The sequence below is a fragment of the Ursus arctos genome, unplaced genomic scaffold (assembly GCF_023065955.2).
Source record: "Ursus arctos isolate Adak ecotype North America unplaced genomic scaffold, UrsArc2.0 scaffold_9, whole genome shotgun sequence".
Classification (NCBI taxonomy): Eukaryota; Metazoa; Chordata; class Mammalia; order Carnivora; family Ursidae; genus Ursus; species Ursus arctos.
This window is the reverse complement of record NW_026623111.1, coordinates 66,264,169-66,282,645: the sequence shown is the minus strand read 5'-3', so window position 1 is coordinate 66,282,645 and position 18,477 is coordinate 66,264,169.

The following is an 18,477-nucleotide window of genomic DNA, read 5'->3' as shown; positions in this document are numbered from 1 at the left end:
GTGCGTGCTCCTATGAATTCCTGTCTTGCTAGGTTCACTGGCTGCAATTGACTGCGTTCACCCAGAGTTTCTCACAAACAAAATTGTGCAGAAGCAAAGACAAAATTTGTATCATGACAAGTTCAAAGTTCCCTAATATGTCACTTGTGTTGAAACAATTTCATGTTTTCAAAAGAAGCACTATAGCAGAAGTTACTGTACCTTGTAAGTTCCATAAAGAAGTTCTTTCATTGAATGGGGTATTTCATTAGAACAGTAGATAATGCATCACTGAACTACAATTTCAAACTAAATGACAAAAAAGTAGGTATAGATTAGTCCTCTGGATAAAATCTCTATGTACACTAAATATATGTAGAAGTAGGATATAGATTAGGACGTTTTGTAATATTGTTTTATCATTTCTTTTTTTTTATAATTATTTTTTTTTTTAAGATTTTATTTATTTATTTGACAGAGATAGAGACAGCCAGCGAGAGAGGGAACAGAAGCAGGGGGAGTGGGAGAGGAAGAAGCAGGCTCATAGCAGAGGAGTCTGATGTGGGGCTCGATCCCATAACGCCGGGATCACGCCCTGAGCTGAAGGCAGATGCCCAACCGCTGTGCCACCCAGGAGCCCCAGGTTTTATCATTTCTTTTTTTAAAGAAGCTATTACTAATCAAATAATTTCCTTACATTATAAAGAAAAAGAAACAAAAGAGGGGGACTAATTCCTTTTAGGTTCCAAAATATATGTATCTTTTTTCCTTCATATCTAGAGTTGATGTTACTAACATGTTCCTGCGGTCAGGTTTTCATTTTTATGAGGTCTCATGCGCTGGTGGCTTGCATTTTACCTGAAAGTAGGCAAACCAGCTTCTGGCACTAATCGTTAAGAGAACCAAACGATCTATCTTCTGGTCCTACTTGGCCATTCATTAAATAGATAACCATAGACTCTTAAGACTTAGATCACTTACCACTTCCAGGCTCCTGTGTCTTTAAGAGAGAGTGGAACTAGATTTTAAAGTACCTACCAAAATTCTTATGATAGGCACGGTAGACTTCAAATTGCAATCCATCACGCAGACTGTTATAGCTAAAATTTTATCTTCATATGGTATTTTTCAAGTTTGCCAAAAGCCTTCACAACTATTACCTCATTTAACTTAATATAATTACATCTCCCCATATCATTTCCCTATTCATTCCATTTTTTTTTTCCATTTGTGTTATTTGAAATCTTTCCAAACTACTTTTGGAAAACGAGACTTAACCAAGCATTTCCAGAAATGTGTTACAGTGAGTGTTTGAAGAGATCAGTTACAGCTAACATATGTAAAGCACCTGCAGAAACCTTCTGCAGCAAAATGGAAATTGATGAGGCGTCAGTTGAGCCATTCAACTGTTGAGCTTCTCAATGACTTAGAGCACAGAAGTCTTTTGTGTTTGTTTGGTTTGGGTTTTCATTCTGTAGAGTGAAACTGGTTTCAAGAACAGGCTATCAAAGGCGTCCACAGGGGGGAAATCCAATCAAGTCCTGTTAAGGGGGAATAGAACCTCTCCCCTCCTCTGCTTTCCAGGAGAAGAGATTTGCCCTAAATACCTATAGCCTCTTGTGCATGAAGTGGAGTGAGTTACCGGATGAGTAGGTCCAGAAAAGAACTGGATATGAGTCGCCCAGTTCCTTCTGCCTGCCCCTCCCTTGTGATCCAGCTGACGACTGAGTGTAGGCATTCGGTTCTGTTACTCCGAATCCCATGGTGTAGAGGGCAGACTCAGTCTCTGCCCACAATTTGGAAGTTCAAATCAAGGGAGTGTTAGGATACGCTGTCCTGCACCCAGAATATTCAGAAATAGAATAGTGCATGGTGTGCAAGTTAGAGAGCAAAAATAACATTGAATTCTGAGGCACTGGGTGGGATCACGCTGTGTCAGTTGTTGATTTTTGTGGTTGGCAGGGGCTTATATTGCACCATGCAACTGGTTTTCACAGTTGTGTGGTGTGCTTACGATCAGCACAGCCTGAGTAGCGGCTCTGGATTTGGGACTTTCAAGAGATCAGTCACTATGGGATTTCGCATTTGGTGGGAAACTGCAGCTTTGGGTGGCTTGTCCACAGGTGTGTGGCTATTTTTATACAGTGAGAGGCTCTTTTTACATAGTCAGGGCTCCCCAGGCCTTAAATAAAGTCACATGGGCCACACAGACCTCCAGAAGCTGGCTGCTACAGCACGACCTTGAACTACCTATTGCATGTGGAGGACAGGTCAAACAGTTTTTGTTGATTTTACTATGTTTCTAACCATGTATGTAGGCATTGTTTTTAAGTGCACAAGTGTGTATGTTTTAGGGGTGCTTTCAGAGCACATGTGTTTGAGGGCTTAGCTTTGAATTTTTTGTGCCAGATAACATTTTCTTGAAGAACACAAAAAGATACCTGTTCTCACTAAACTCCTCTAAAGATACGAGCTTCAAGAAATAGCAATCCAGTGTGAGTTCAGAAATCTGCTGAAGATGTTTCTCCAGCTGGAGTAAGGATGAAGAAAAGAAAGAAATTTTCTCTAGGTGAAAGAGTCTTCAGGGCTAAGCAATTTCCTAGCAGGAGCAGTGGAATCACCCACCTTCTCACAGAGAGAGCGGGGACTTGCCACTGGACGAAATCACCATGAGGATTGCCCCAACAAGAGGCCCAACAGCATGCCAAATAAAAATGCAGAAACTCTTGCAAATTCCGTAGCTTGCCCAGCATGTCTCAAATATCCTTTTCTAAGAGTAGCAACCCGTTCACAGATGGATTTTCTCTCAGGATCCGGAAATTCCCAAGGGCCAAAGGTAATATATTTACACGCAAATTCTCCCTATTGAATTCAAGTTTCCAAGCCACGCATTCTGAAAACGGGGCACAGATGGAGTGGCATCCTGATCAGATTAAAAACAAGACAGTCTACCCCGTTCTCAGATCTCACGGAGCCTCTTCTAGAATCTTTAACATCACTAAATATTGAGTTTGGAGAACACAATTTTCCCTGGAAAAATGCCTCTAAGGGGATTAGTGGTTTTTTGTGTTTTTTTCTAAATTTGGTGGGAGTGGGGCCAGTGCTGTCATAATCTTATGAACCCCTTTTTAAAAAATTAGGTACATCAGAAACTTGGCAATGAATTAATGCAATTTCTGAAGTTATAAAGGAACTACACCCATTGCATGAGAAATAATCCAGGCTGCAGCTGCTAAAGGAAACTCATCCTCTCCAGCCATCAAGAAATCTCTGTTGAAGCTGGTGAGAATCAGAAATTGGCAAGGATGATTTTTTTTTCCCCTAATTTCTTTGTAAAAACAAAGGTAAAATAATTTGATTCTAGGTTTTCATTCATTTGTACCATTTAAATTTGAACTTTGATTTTTGTTGAGGAATTTAAAAATGGGCAGAGATTTATATTTAAATTTAGGATGTCCGGTTTGGGTTGTTTTGTTTTTGTTTTTGGGGTTTTTTTGGCACATTATTACTGGGATAGCTCCATGTGGTCATTTGCTATCATTGCAAAATCTCTAATAAGCCTGGACAATGTAGGTGAATAATAATTTGGACTAGTAATAGAAAGGGGAGAGAATTTTCGGCTTCAACACAGACTGACCCTTTTAGACCCTTCTAGGGGAATAAGATGTCCCTCTTACCAGTGTCCCAAGCAGATCCACCAAAAGTCAGAGATCAGTGAGGGCAACAGCCTCATGATGGTGGGAGCAGTCTATCTTGGTAGACTGTAGACTTTCTCCCCTAAGACAATAGCACAGATCCTGCTTTCTACAGGCTTGGTGGGTAAGTTCCATAAAGAAAATAGACCCCTGGAGAGTATTTTGAGGTGTCAGGGGTGGGGACATTCTCTCCTCCCCTCAGCTTTCTGTAATGGGGTTTTTCCAAGATTTCTCACCCCAGAAAGTTAGAGTCAGTTAGCTGATTGATGAGTTAGGGAGAGGACCTAGCTAGGTGAAGCTCAGCTGCTTTCCCCACATCCTCAAGGGAGCCAGCTGCTCTGAGAGAGTGTATGCTCTCCAGCCTGCCTTTAGGTGCAGTTTGGTATTAAGGGACTATTGTTGCCACTTCCCCAAGTCATATTCTCCAATATTAATTTTATCAATCATAAAGGTTAAAGCACTATTTTGACCTGTTTGATGTCCATTTATCTTAGCCCACGCATATGGGTAAGATTGAAGTACACATCATATGTATGTATATACATTATTATCTAGGCAAGGTAACCAAGGCTGGCCCTTATTGGGCTTCCTTAAGGATGTACAAGGGAAAATAAAGGACTCCCTGACAATATTCAGTCCCGTGAGTAATAAAGGGAAGGCTATATCCAGAGTTTCAGAGCCATGGAGTTATATCAGAGGAAGCCCCCTCACGTTTTCAAATGAGAACATCTGAGTGAAAAATAAGAGTTTCAAGTACAGTATTTTCAATTTCACATCCACTCTGGTTTTCAGGCTGTCAAGGGGATCCCATGCAATTATTTGAGCATCTAGGTTTAAGAGACCGAGAATACAATGTGCCTTAAAGCAGGACTTTTATGGGTCACATAAAAGTTAGGAAGCAAGCAAAAGCAGAGGCACAGCTCTGGGGTGTTGGCAGTGATGCGATATTACACGGGAAGATAGTGAACTATCTTTTTCAGGGCACCTGGGTGGCTCAGTTCATTAAGCATCTGCCTTCAGCTCAGGTCAAGATCCCAGGGTCCTAAGATCGAGTCCTGCATTGGGATCCTTGCTCAACAGGGAGCCTGCTTCTCCCTCTCCCTGCCGCTCCCCCTGCTTGTATGCTCGCTCTCTCTTTTCTATCTCTGACAAATAAATAAATAAAATCTTAAAAAAATATTAACTACCTTTTTCTATTTCCCTCATCATCACAACTTTAGCATCTGCTGTCAGGCTGAAACATAAACATGGTTATCCGCAAGACAGCAATGTGTGACGAGAGGCTGGAATGCTAAAGAAAAATCAAGGAATGGGAAAACAAGCAGGGCATTTTCTTAATAGTGTTCAATTAATCTAGTAAAACCCATTTTGGTGACCATATTGTCACAGACCATGGCAACGGTTCTACTGGCCTTTAGAGTTTCAGGGTATTTTTTTATATGTCACTCCTAACAATCCTCTGATACAAACCAAATCAACACGATTCTTTCTTACAAAAAAAGTCAATAACAAAACAAACAGGGGTGCCTGGGTGGCTCATTCAGTTAAGTGTCTGCCTTTGGCTCAGGTCATGATCCCAGGGTCCAGGGATCAAGTCCTACATGGGGCTCCTTGCTCAGAGGGGAGCCTGCTTCTTCTGCCTGTCGCTCCCCCTGCTTGTGCGCTCTTTCTCTCTCTGACAAATAAATAAGTAAAATCTTAAAAAAAAAAAAAAAACCCACTAAAGCTTAGTTATGTCCATGGTTTACTCAGTGTAAAGCCATTAGTCACAACTAGGACTGGCAGATTGGACTTAGAGGGCGTAAAACCTCCACCTTCCTTCCAATTCAACATTATTTTCTGTAATCCATGCACTCATACAGCTGGAAAATTAAAACAAAGATATTTTTCTGAGTAAAAACTCATCCCAGACTTGAGAATTACCTTTCTGATATCCAGAGAAGGTAAATTAGAGCTTCCTTACTCCCCTAATATGGACAGTGAGATAACCCCATTCCATTTTATTCCTATCTTCAAATAAACTAGAGTGAAAAGAAATACATGATCTACGTTAATGAAGAAGATAGAAAAAATTGTGTTTCATATTTTAGTGCCATCCAGTTGTTGCCAGTCTCCAATTCTTTGCACAGGGTTTGAAGTATGGAACCAAAAAATATCTCAATGGCGAATAATAATCGGAGCCTCCTGACTTCTCCCCCACTATCACCAATAACTACCTAACTCAACAAAAACTGTTCCCAAAGATAAATAAGCTAAAGAAGCTGCATTAACACAAAAAATTAAAATAGGGTAAGACTGAGTTTTTGACTGACGTAACCGCTTGAATCATAAGGAAGAGTATGTGTCCAGATTACAAGAACACACACACACAGATACACACACACACACACACACACACATATACACACACGCCGTGAGCCAGTCCCTATGTTCTGTTTAAACATCAAATCCAGTCCAAACTGTCGAATAGCTTCCTTGACTAAGGGGAGCTCAGAAGACCTCAGGAGCTGGATTCTTCCAGATAATTTTGTCTGAAACTTTTTAGTTGTTCCTTTCACTTATGCAAGTCAAATCAAAAACGCTTTCTTCCACTCATATTTCAGAAGTAATAAGTAGTGGGAAAATATCTCTCAAGAAGCTAACTCTCTTATCAGGGATCAAAAGTGCATACACTGAAAACCCCCAATTTTTGTGCAGTTCACTTCTATTTGAGAAATAGAATTTTTTTAGGTCTCCCCATCTATTTCTTCCTCTCACCCAATGACCATCTTCTTCCATCTCTATCATTACCTCATGGTCAGGCTGAAAGAACAATAGTTAATCTGCCGAAATCTTTTGACTAAACCCTGTGCTGACTGTTCTGTCCTTAGATAATTGGCTCCACTAAAGATGCACTTGCTGCTGAATGTGAACCTTAGACTAAGGCTATTCTTCATAATTGAAGCTGACACTTCATGCAACCTGTCACCAACGTAACATTAACTTTAAACCCAGAGTAACGAAAACGAAGGTCGCACACTTAGTTTATCTGCACCTCACCCACCTGAATATATTTGTGACCTCTGGATCACTGAAATATTATTTTTCAGAGGGCAAAAATAATACAAGAAGATCTTCACTGATCCTTATAATAAAAACTACCAAGGGCAGAAGGAAATCATTATACCAGACTTAAAGCAACAGATATCTAGTCAAAACACAACACACATATTAAAGCCGGCTTCTCTCTCATAAGAAAGTCATACAGCCTCACTATTTTGTTTGGTAAGAAATAGTCACAGTTTTACCATACAGAATTGGTAGAAACCTTGACGTAAAGAAAAGACGAGGATTTTATTTGAATCGACTTTTGTGGCTTACCTAAACTATTGCTATTTACTTCCGACATAAAGGATAAATGAATAAATTGTATCCGGATACTCACAGGAGAGAGCTCAGTTCTGGCCCCTAACATCAGCCGTGGCCGCTGCAGACTGAACGCTACTGTTAGGAGGTGTTTTTACTTTCCTAGCAAAGTAGCACCCTCTAGTGGCTGTTCAAAATTATCAAGAAGTACAAGCCAAACATGTGACATAATTTGTTTACTATCCAATTACGCAATGTCAAAACACTCAGGTGAGAACAAAAGCTTGCTCTGGGCATTACAGGAAGCAAGCTCACCCTATGTGTTCTCTGGGGATGATGGCTCTTAACAGAAAAGATGTTTAAACATCATTCTTATTTCACATCTGTAGTGTGTCTCTGAGAAAAATATGCCTTTCCCTGGTAATAGTTTATTATTCTATGAAAATTATATCATTATCCCCGTTATCACTAGTGCCACCATTGCAATTAATATTAATAGAAAAGTTGCCATTTACTGAGCATTTATTATATACCTGAAAATGTATTCATTGTTTTACATATTATACCTCATTTAAAACTCGCTATAGATATACATCCTAGGTTCATCTCATCCTGTGTTATGGATGAAATAATTGAGGCCCGAATATGTAATATAAGTTGCCCAAGGTCAACTACCTGAGTAGAGGCAAAGAAAAACTGAGAAACAAAACCATCTTTAGATGTTTGCGAAAACTCAGGATCCTGATTTCGACCAGCAGGAATTACCAGTAGCTTTCATATGTATCCAATGTCATGAAAGTGTAAATTTAAGGGAATTGCTCAATAACAATGAAAATAAAATTGAAAATTTTTGTAAAATGCCTTAAGTTCATGTTAGAAATACAAACATTTTCCATAGTAATTAGAAGTCAAATATCAATTCTTGGATGGCAAAGCAATAGTCTCTAGAGAGCCAGTATATTTCCTCATGTTTTAGTATGCACATTACAAGAGGGTACCACACTTGTTCAGTCATGATATTTTATAAAATCATGAGAGGTATATTTATTCAGCTAGGCATGCAACAAAACATCTAGTGAATGCAGGGCGCCTGCGTGGCTCAGTCGGTTAGGCATCTGCCTTCAGCTCAGGTCATGATCCCAGGGTCCTGCTTGGCATGGAGCCTGCTTCTCCCTCTCCCTCTGCCTATCACTCCCCCTGCTTGTGTGCTCTCTTTCTCTCTCTCTCTGTCAAATAAATAAATAAAATCTTTAAAAAAAAACATTTAGTGAATGCCTCTAACATTATCTCTAGTTCTGATAGTCAAAGAACCAGGATCATTGCGCTAAGCAAGTTGCTGTGGAAATATCAAGAATTATCAGACAAGAAGACCCATGAACTAAGAATTTTTTCGTGGCTGCAAGAGTTATATATTCCATCTTAAATGTCACGTGTCTGATCCCCAGGGGATAAAACTCTTTTGGTATCTATTTAAGGCTCATAAGAGCCCAGAGAAGCAAACAGGAAAGAATGTTTGTTGTGCATCTGCTAGGTTCTCACGAGGAGTCCATGCCTTTCACATCTCACACTGTGTCAGACAATACTAACTGTCCTTCAAACCTATTTCCTTCTCTTCTCAGGCAGTGTTGACTACACTTCCAGCCTACCTTGTACTTGGGTGTGACCATGCAACTGGATTCTAACCATTGGAATGTGAGCAGAAGCTAGATGTACCATTTCCATGCCTACCTCATGAAAGTCTCCCTCTTGAGATCCTCCATGTTCCTTTGTCGTTCTGCACAACTGGAGTAGAAATCGTTCCTAGGAAACCTTGAACACCATGCATTGCAGATAGCAGAGCCATAAGATGGAAGGAAGGAGACTGAATCTTTGAATCAACGCTTGGAGAAAAAACATCTAACCATCAGGATCATCCATTTTGCAGTTATGTGAATGGGAATAAGAAATAAACTTCTTTTCTTTTTAGAAATAAACTACTACAAATTTTAAGTCATTATGCGTGTTTCCATTTCATTGTGCTTACAGCAGTAAGCATTCCATTAACACAATTATTCAAACTTTACAGAAAAGTTAGCAATTTTAAGTGGGTTTATAGGTGAAAAAACTGTGGTTCAGACAGTTTAATAACTAGCCCAAGTTTTGACAACTAAAAAAATTCAACCCTGAGTCAAATCCACATCTCTCTGATTCCAAAATATGTACTGTTTCCTCCACGTTACACTAACAGCCCATCCACCTGCCTCCTAACAGTAATGAAACTACCACGCTCCTTTGTATTAGTCAGCTTAGTTATATGCTGCAGTAACAAATGGCCCTGAAATTTTGACATTTTTATGATAATAATGTCATCTATGTCTGTGTTGGCCTCAGTTCCTGCTGAATGCCTTCATCCTGGGACCCAGGAATAGCCCTTATTTTGATCTCATAACAGACAGATCAAATCATTATCCTTTAATCATTACTCTTTTTCTTCAAAAAAGAATAATGATAGAATTACATGATGGCTCTTTAATGTTACTCCACGCACATTCCATTGGTAGCAAGTCAATTAACCAAATCTGATATCAATGGAATCAAAAAGTATAACCCTCAAAAAGAAAAGGGTAAAAAATAAAAAAATAAAAACTAAGAAAAAGAATGTATTTGACCACACACTCACTCTTGAAAACTAAAAGTTAAGAGAAATATTATGAGAACATTAATTTTTTTAAAGATTTTATTTATTTATTTGAGCAAGAGAGAGTGAGCAAGAGAGAGAATACAAGCAGGGGAAGAGGGAGAGGGAGAAGCAGGCTCCGCACTGAGCAAGGAGCCCGATGTGGGACTCGATCCCAGGACCCCAGGATCCCAGGACCTGAGCTGAAGGCAGACACTTTACCAATTGAGCCACTCAGGCTCCCAATAAAGAGAAAATGAACTGTAACCAAATCATGAAAAAGAGAAAAAGAACCAAAATAACAATGAAACGATATACTCTCCTTGATCACCACCTGAAAAAAATAAAGCTACTAATTTAATTAAAAGATATGACTGAATCCAGCTTGCACATCTGAACAGAAATTAGATTTCTGAACGATCTCAATGACTATCTTAAACACACAAAGACACACACACACACACACACACACATATTTTAAACTATAGGTTGAAGAATAACTCATGTCCTCACAAAGAATATATTACTGAGTGCAAAACACAAGCAAGCCAGATACATGTTTGCCAATTAATAAAGGTGAAAAAAAGAAAAGAAAAAAAGTAGAGGCGAGGGTGGGGACAATGACTGAGAAAAACTGCACAATTTTGCTTATAAAACTATAGATAGGAAAGTCATAATTCTGTTCTGGCAGGTGGCGGTTCCTATTCATTTCCTTATCTCATAGTCCTACCTGTATTTTAAAGAAAATTACTTTTTAAAAGTATGATTAAGCTGTCTCAAGTTATTAGTGTCTTATTAGTGTATTAAATCAGACATATTGATCCAAATGTTTCATCTCAAATATTTGATCCAATTTTCAGTCAATAATGACCAGTCAAACATTGTCTAACTCTGATTAACTCACGTCTGTTGCCTTATAAAACAAATGAGTCTGAGCATCTCTATCTTTTCTGAAATCATCTTGTACATTCTAATCTCATTGAATATTTGATAAATGGATGACTGAATGAATGGAATGGAAATTCTATGCTTCCTAGCATGATTTCACTTATGTATTTAATGCTTAGGAAATTCTACAGTAAGACTCAATGTTATACTCTTCTTTAGAACCCAATAAAGAAAACCAAGATAACATAGGTATGGTGAAAATAGTAGTTAGACAGAACTAAACATTAACTTCTAAGTGGGAAAAAATAAGAAATAAATCCACAATGGAATGGACAAAATAGTCAAATTCAGCACTCATTTGCAGAACGTCTATGAATTTAGTGCAATTGTATTTTTAATGTCAGTATTTGCCAGTGGACTGAAGCTCTACGAGAACAAGACAGCCATGTCTGTTTTAGTTGGTATATCCTTGGAATTTAGCACAGAAGCTACCACAACAGGAGCTCAGTAAGTGCTCATCCAGATGAATGAATATTAAAATGGCCCTATGATCGGGGCACCTGGGTGGCTCAGTCAGTTAAGCGTCCAACTCTTGGGTCTCACTCAGCTCATGATCTCAGGGTCGTGAGATCGAGCCCCACATGGGGCTCCACACTCAGCTCAAAATCTGCTTAAGATTCTCTGCCTCTCCCTCTCCCTCCTTCTCCACCCCTCCCCTCATTTGGGTGAGCATGCACTCTCTCTCTTTCTCTAAAATAAATAAATAAATACATAAATACATAAATAAATAAATAAAATCTTCTAAAAATTAAAAAATGGCTCTATGATTGATTATTTCACATAAATTATCTTTGTTAATCTTCAGAACACCCTGGGGTTGGGTTTATCACTGTGATTTTTACTAATGAGGGAACTGAGACTAGAGAGGTAAGATGTGTTGCCCAAGTTCTCATAACTACCAAGAAACAGAATCAAAGGGAAAAACATTAGTAGGTAAATACATAATTTATTATGCCCAGAATAAGTGCTTGATAATTCAATGAATGCAGTTTCCTGGGTTAGTTAAGTTGGAGGACAAGATAAAGGACAAAAAAATAGATTTATTTACAAAAAATGGAGCCAAATATTGAGTGGGTTTTTCCATGATAAACATGAATAAAGGCAGCAGCAGAGGTCCTAATAATGCCAGAAATGATGGGAATAAGAGAATTAAATTTCTCTGTAGAAATACAAACTTCATATTTAAAGATACTCCCTTATCCTACAGAGCAATTCTTGTGCCAGAAATGTCACATATATATAAACCAACTGTAACACACCCTGTAATGACAAGATGAGACCCCTTAATTCTCAGGTGTCTAGGTCTCTGATTTTTCCATTGTATTATGTCATTTCTCTGGTTTGTGTGTGTATCCTCTTGTGTATATTAGTCAAGATGAGGGCTTGATAGTTGCTTCAAAATTATAAGATAAATAAAATGAGAAGGGAAAAATAAAATAGTTGCCTTGCTTTTACTATACAAACTGTTTTACAGATTATTGAAATAATCCATAAAAGAATGTTCTTCTTTATGAATAAATTCTAGCAAATAAATACAAGTGGAATGATAGAATTAGACTAGAACCCTAATGAAATAATGAATCTAGGTAATAATGGACAAAGGCGGCTAAAACCAGTAGGCAAAGGGTAGTTGGGGAATTTATAATGGATAGATCAGCTGACAACATCTGAACTCACTGATCAGTTATCACAAAAAATGACAACCAGATATCATGAGCCTTCTGATGTGATTCAAGAAGAAATACATTATACCAGTAATCAAGTGGTCTTGCCACAAAAGAAAACATGAATCTGATTAAGCCTCTAGGCCTACCTGCTCTTTCACAGAAAATTCACGAATTAAAAGGAACACGGTAAATGACACCTCCTGGAATGTAATCAGCTAAAACCAGGATGTAGGAAATTCTAAAAACAAGTGACCTGTTTTCTTCAACAAGCGAAGAGCAAGTGAAAAAAGAAAAAAGAAAAAAAAAAAAAAACCAGGAAGAGCTGTTATTTAGAAGTCTTGATGTGCTTCCTAAGCATAGAAAGAGACATAACCATGCCTTGTGGACCTTGTTTGGGACCTGATTCAAATAATACCAACTGTAAACAGACATTTATGAGATAATCAGGGAAATCTGGATACTGAGTGGACATTTAGTGATAGTAAGAAATTGCTGTTAATTTGGGGAATGTAATGATGCTAAAATAGTCCTCATTTTTTTTACAATGCACACTACAACATAAAATAAGAGGCTATCTGAAGTTTGCTTCAACATAATCCATTAGGGCACAGGGAATATAAAAATTACAGTTGAAATAAAATTGGCCATATGCTGGAAATTCTTGGAACTGGATAATCAGTTTTTTACATTATTCTCTCTTCTGTTTTTATTTCAACTTTTCCATAATGAACAATAAAGAGAGAGATCACCTGATAGAGGACATAAAGAACCTGATATCTCCTGATCATAGAATGATTCAAGGCGTTGTAAGGAGCAATGTGTAGCACCATAGTAATCGGTTAAGTCCCCATCCCTAGAAATCTAGACTTAGATTCATGTATGATATGGCTGGAAGAGCAAAAGAAATTTCTTTCTGGAATAATGTTTTATAACACTGTTAGTGTCTCTTGTCTCTGATACACTGGCTGATTCTGGTCCTGTGAGGACCTTGTCTCCCAGCTGAAAACTTCCTCTTGTGCTGGGTTTGGGAGTGGAAAAACAGCCACTCCGTCTGTGACAAACCCATGACCTGCTGTCACCCGCAACCCTGCACAACAGTGGAAACTAAACACTGTAAATCCATAGCAACCACGTTGGTGCCATCCAGACTTGCAGGAAGCTCTAGAAACATGTGCTAATACGAGTTACGGTGATTCACTACAAACCGGGCAATGTTTCACACTGCTCACCTCATCCAAGTCTTCCGCACATAGTTCCAGTGACTTCAGTGGGATCAATATGAAGATAAAAATACCCCTAATAATTTGGCCTCTGTTCTTCCAAGAACGTGTATTTTAGTATGGCTGGAAACGTACTTTAGTTGAAAACCCTTTTTTTTTCCTTTGGGGAAAGGCAGCCGTGCACCTGTTCACATTCTTCATGTGCAGTATAGACGATCAGGGAGAAACGGTCAGCCAGTTTGGCAGCTCGAGTTAGTCAGGGTTTCTTTTTGTGCAACCCTCAGAATGGAAACATTTTTTTTTTTTTTTTAATTTGGCAAATACTTGAATGCTATATATAGCTACAAATAGCCTTTGAGAGACTGGTAATCTAGATATCAGGGAATAAGATAATATGGTATGTCATACAATTAGAAAGGAAATCATAGGAAATTGGTTGTTTTAAATCAAGTATTATGAAAATCTAGAGAACACCTGCCAGATTCAAGAATTCTTAGGTTGGGAATCAAATAGGAGATGAAAAAGTCACAAAGAAAAAAGCTGAAATTTATTCCTCCGGTTATACGTCAAGTGGTGTTTTTTCTGGATAGAAACATTTGCAGCATAGTATTGATGAGTTATTTGCGGAGAAATATTGTGCAACTTTCTACTATATTATAAATTTATAACTATATATAATATTTGGATTTGTCAAAATCATATTAAGAAAGGGCCAGACCACTACTAAATAATAAAAATATATTTATAAATCTAAATATATGTCTAATTGCTCTTAATATATACCTTTAAAATAGCATTAAACCACTATCAGGAACAGCCTTTAAAAATTAATTAATTCCACAGGAGCACCACAGTGCCCGCCGGGCTCCACACAGGCCATGGGACAGACCTCAAAGACTCCCAGGTTTGAGCTCCACTTGTTGTAAAAACTCACAATAATCAGCTCCTCTTGTTTTCACAGGTGACGGTTTTGGGAAAGTGTTTTTCTTGTGCAAACCCCTGTGTACTGCGCTCTCTCTTTCTATGATCATGGCTCCCTCCCCCCTGCAGCACCTGTGATCCTTTTCTCCCCCAAATCGAGTCTCCACACCTCCTACCTTCCATAATGTGGCCTTTCTCTTCTTTACTTCGACAGTTTGTTCTCTCAGTTCTCAGATCAATTTCTTGGGTGTTCAGAATGATTTGATATTGATCGAGCTGTGTTCTAGGGACGAGACAAGTGTAAGATTCTCCTACCGCTCTGCCATCTTAACAAAGCAGGAAAGAACATCCAATGGAAAAGTTTCCTCAACAAATGGTGCTGGGAAAACTGGACAGCAACATGCAGAAGAATGACAGCGGACCACTTTCTTACACCATACACAATAATAACCTCAAAATGGGTGAAAGACCTAAATGTGAAACAGGAAATCATCAAAATCCTAGAGAAGAACACAAGCAGCAACTTCTTTGACCTTGACCAGAACAACTTCTTACTAGACTTGTCTCCAGAGGCAAGGGAAACCAAAGCAAAAATGAACTATTGGGACTTCATCAAGATAAAATGCTTCTGCATAGCAAAGGAAACAGTCAACAAAACTAAAAGGCAACCTACAGAATGGGAGAAGATATTTGCAAATGACATAGCTGATACAGGGTTAGTATCCAAAATCTATAAAGAACTTATCAAACTCAACACCCAAAAAACAAATAATCCAGTTAAGAAATGGGCAAAAGACATGAATAGATATTTCTCCAAAGAAGACATCCAGATGGCTAATAGACACATGAAAAGATGTTCAACGTCACTCGGCATCAGGGAAATACAAATCAAAACTACAATGAGATACCACCTCATACCTGTCAGAATGGCTAAAATTAACAAGTCAGGAAACAACAGATGTTGATGAGGATGCACAGAAAGGGGAACCCTCTTTCACTATTGATGGGAATGCAAACTGGTACAGCCACTCTGGAAAACAGTAGGGAGGTCCCTCAAAAACTTAAAAATAGAACTACTCTACAACCCAGCAATTGTACTACTAGGTATTTATCCAAAGGATACAAAAATAGTGATTTGAAGGGGCACATGCACCCCAATGTTTATAACAGCAATGTCCACAACAGCCAAACTATGGAAAGAGCCCAGATATCCATCAATGGATGAATGGATAAAGAAGATGTGGATCTATACATACAATAGAATATTACTCAGCCATCAGAAAGAATGAAATCTTGCTATTTGCAATGATGTGGATGGAGCGAGAGTATATAATGCTAAGTAAAATAAGTCGGAGAAAGATAAATACCATATGAATTCACTCATATGTGGAATTTAAGAACTGAAACAGATGAACATAAGGGGTAAAAAGAGATAGAGATGCAAACAGTAAAACAGACACTTAACTATAGGGAACAAACTGAGGGTTGCTGGAGGGGAGGTGAGCAGAGAGGAGGGCAGGTTAAATGGGTGATAGGTATTAAGGAGGGCACTTGTTGTGATGAGCACTGGGTTTTATAAGTGATGAATCCCTAAATTCTACTCCTGAAACTAATAATACACTACATGTTAACTAACTAGAATTTAAATTTAAAAAGAAAATAATTAATCCAAAGACACAATTGGAAATTGAGATCTGCTATCAAACCCCAGAAACTATAATTTGCCTGATTCTGGAGGAATAGTATCTCAAACTAAAAACTTTGCCAGGAAGTTAGAAAGTAATGCAGAACAAGTTTTTTTGGTTTTTGTTTTTTTTAAAGATTTATTTATTTATTTGAGAGAGAGACAGAGAGAGCAAGCAAGGGGGAGGGGCAGAGGGAAAGAGAGAGAATCTCAAGCAGACTCTGTGCTGGGCTCAGAGTCCTACCCAGGGCTCAATCCTATGACCCTGAGATCATGACTTGAGCCAAAACCAAGGGTTGGACACTTTACCAACTGAGCCACATAGGTGCCCTTATAAAACTAGTTCTATAGTGACAGTCAAGGGACTGGCTTCTAGCCCTGGTTCAACAGCATATTAGCATGAGACTAGACTAGTCCATTAGCATTTCTGAGCCTCTGTCTGTTGCATATAAGATGAGGGATTTGTACTTCCTGCTTCCAAAACCTTACATGACTTAGTAAGTTAAAAACATCATAAAACTGGAGGATACTAGTTTTAAAAATTTCAAAGCAGAAAGGTGACCATCTAAAAACATAAATGGATTATCCATTACCAGATTTCTGAAAGAAACTAATTGCTAGATTGGGACATCTTATTTGATGTTAAGTTTCCCAGGGAGAATAATTTTTTGAAAAAGAACAAATTCATCAGCAAAAACAACCTTATTCCTGGAAACAATTTTAAATAGGAATTAATTCATCTCCTGCCTATAGTAGAGAATCTGGCTAACACTGTAAAAATTTGTCACTTAATCAATTATGGCTTTATAAATGGCACAGAAATGTCACTCAAATGCAGGTTTCAATTACAAACCCTCTCCATAAAGACAGAGCAAAACATAAAGGGATACTAGGATGAGATACTGTGGCTTAGAAATGCTGTTCCCTGATGACTTCACCAAAGAACGGAAAGAGCTCTTTCTCAAATAGCAGAGGTCTCAAAAGAACTTTATGCAAAGCAGCTTTGTAGTCAGCATGAATTGCTTCCTCTAACTTCACTTGTATTGCTTCTAGGCTGTGATGTTAGCTGAGGTTCAAAACACATACTTTAGATATCAGAGAAATAGAGGTAAACTATTCATTTTATTGTGGAAAATGGAGCAGCCTGACCGGTATTCTGTCCAGGCAGGAGGCTAACCCACTCTGTGTGTACAGCAATAGACACCTCCCAAGTTGAGCTAATTAAACAAGGATTTGAAAATTTTCCAAACACCTACACATGTTAATTGTGTAGTGCAGAGCACCTGCACATGCAAAAAACATATAGGAATCTTTTTATTTTAGGGATATAACCCTTGATCTATGATTTCTATAATTGCCCTTTCCAACTATCATTTATATTTGGACTTTGTGGTCTTTCATCATATTAACTTATTTTTATCTCTATGAAGTATATCATCCTTTTTCTTTGTGCTCCTAGGTTTCTCATTTTTTTGCCATGTTTCCTATTATCTTTAATATTTTCTTTTTTTTTAATTTTGATCTATCTAGAATTTATTTTAATGAATGACGTAAGGAACAGATCTAATTTTGTTTTCTTCCAGACAGGTTGTCAATTAGGACAGCATCTTTATTCAATAAACGTAGTTTGGGATTTTATTCTAAATGTAAGAAAGGACATATGCTACTGAATTTTTTATTTATTTTTTTTTGTATTTGGTGTTAAGTTTTTCCATAGTAGAATTACCGGCTGAGACATCTAAGTGCTTCTTGAAACTTATTCTCTTAGACAATAAAATTATGTTATAATTTTAAATGATGATGATTATCTTTATGCTTATTATAATCTAAGATCCTTAAAGACAGAAACATACCTTATTCTGTATCACACCACAATCCGTGGGTTACTTTGCATATATTAGGTATTCAATAGTACTTACTTAAATCAACATTATATTCATAGAACATATATCCAATTTATCCAAGAGACTTGAAAAGAAAAGAGGCTCAAGCACACTGCCACCATTGAAGATTCATTTTGCAGGATGTGAGAGCATGTCTACCAATTGCAATTAACAGGAAAATTCCCATAGGTTTAGTGTGATTACAATATTTGAAGGAAGGAAGCCACAATATAATTGATCATAATAGCAAATATGAAGATAGCTAATTGTTACAAATACTGTTGATTTTATACCCAACAGGCTGGCCCCTTCTTCCTTGATAGCATATCAGACTTTTGTTTGGGGCTTTGTTCCATTATGGAAGAAGGTTAATTCTCTGAGGTGAATTATGACTGTTGTCATAATTATAACATGATGTCCCATTTCCCTTGATAGTGATTGGTTCGTGCATGGACACGTGACCCCATTCTGGTTGATGA